The sequence below is a fragment of the Natator depressus genome, chromosome 9, assembly GCF_965152275.1.
Source record: "Natator depressus isolate rNatDep1 chromosome 9, rNatDep2.hap1, whole genome shotgun sequence".
Lineage (NCBI taxonomy): Eukaryota > Metazoa > Chordata > Testudines > Cheloniidae > Natator > Natator depressus.
The window spans coordinates 68,160,279-68,162,388 of NC_134242.1; positions in this window are offsets into that span (position 1 = coordinate 68,160,279).

Genomic DNA, 2,110 nt, shown 5'->3' on the forward strand with positions numbered 1-2,110 from the left:
GCCAGGAACCTGGGTACTAGAGTGAGGTGTTTTAGGTACCTAAACCAGTTCTTAGGAGATTGGGAGGGCCCTGCCTAACACCCCAAAACAGCAGAAGGGAGAGGGGGAAGGAGGCAGAAGCGTCCTATGTGACCATTAGTCCAGTGGTATGATGTGGAGGACTCTGATTCATGTTTTCCCTCTGCCTGTTGAGGAGAAGGGGTTTGAACATGGATACGCCCCCTCTCTGCTGAATGCTCTAATCATTGGATGAAGGGGTCTACAGCTGAGAGGTGGGGCTCCCTCAGACTTGACTAGTGTAGCTGCTCCACTTTTGTTAGTATTATCTGGGCCAGCAAAAGGGTTAGACTCACTCTCTAGTCTGGTGATTAAGGTACTTGCTTGGGGGGAGAGGGGGGTCTTGGTTCAAAAGCCTGTTCTGCCTGTTCAAGAAGGGGTTGGAACAGGGATCTCTAACTACCCAGAAAGGTGGGAAGGCCTTGTACCAATCCCTTCGCAGAGCAGGGATGAAGACTTGGGGGGTCTCTCTCAGCCTGGGTGAGTATCCTAACCATTGTAGACAAACGATTCACGTGTCCCAATTAAAATTTATTTTAAAAGTGAAGCTTGAGATGCTGTCTTCGTATTTGCATGCTTTTTCCTACAGAGCCTGGGCAGGGAGGACTTGAACCACCATGCCCAGCATCACAGGGTCATACCCTAACGACTGGCCTATTGAGGACTTCTCACGTCAGGTTCTTGCTTTGGCCCAATTACTATTTAATTAAAGTGGAACAGCTTCAGGAGGAAAACCTGCATCAGGCTACCTCACAGCCCAGGGACTGAAGCAGGATCTTTACTCTCCAGGCTCAATATCCAAGCCACCGAACTATGGAGGGCTTCTCATGTTTGCATTGGCCCAGTTACTGTTTAATTAAAGTGGAGTAGCTTCAAGAAGAAAGAATGAGAGGGAGCCCCACATCAGCCAGCTGCTAGGACATTCATTTGAAAGGTAAGGAGATTGCCGTTCAAATCCCTTGTCAACACTGAAGGAGGATTGAACGACCTCTCCCATCCGTGGCAAGTGCCCAAGCCACTGGACTATAAAATGACCTCTGTGTTTTCTTTCTTTCAAATTAATATTTGATTAAAGTGGAACGGCTTCAACAAGAGATGAAGAGCAACCTCCATCAGAATATCCCCTAGTTTAGGGCATTCACTTGAAAGATGGCAGAAGCCTTCTCAGCTAGCAGAATAGGGAACTCAATTAGTCTACCACATCCAAGGTGAGTGCCCTACCCACTGGGCTGAAGATGAGACAGAGCTACTTCTCCTCTCAGCACACTCATCTGAGAGGTGGCAGATCTCTCCTCAGGACTTTGGGGCTAGTACCCTCACCATTGAGCTAAACCTTGTATGGGAGACTGTCTCCTCCCTGGCTGCCTTGTGTGGAGTTAGGTGGCCTTGGAGCATGCCTATCAACCAGACAAGTCCCACAGGGAAGATAGGCACGGCAAGGCCTATTTGCCCCTGATAGATGATCATGCTGGGGCTTTGGCATGAGATAGATAGATAGGCATCTGGTGCTTAAACTGAGGTAGCAGTTTAAGACAAAAATATAGGTGCCTAGAGAACTTTTAGAGCAAAAACTTAGAGGGTGGGGAATGCATAAGAGACACCATCAGTGCAGGCCATAGCCTCACACCCAAGACCAGGGTGGAGAATTGAGAATAAGCAGATTCACTGTAGCCATAGACACAAAGCCCTGAAATCGGGGATTGGGGTGTCCAAATGGCTGTGAGAGAGACATGCTAGAGCGTCCCTTCCTCCACACTCCTGTCGCTCAGGAGGCGGATGGGAGCAAGAAAAGCTCTAAATTCCTTCTCCACCTAGTTCTCTGGGTGCTCAGCTGCTGTCTTCAGCCAACTCTTTTTTCTCACACCCCCGAAGCTGAAGTAGCGTCACATCCACTGGCAGCATGAATGTTTGGCAGCATAAGACACATGTCCATTCCTAACTCCATAGCCACTCTGTGCACAGGAATGAATCTCTTCTTTTGGCCAACACCAGTTTTCAAATAGAATTCATCTATCCCAACAATAGCACAAGAACTTGGGAGCGTAGGTGCCAC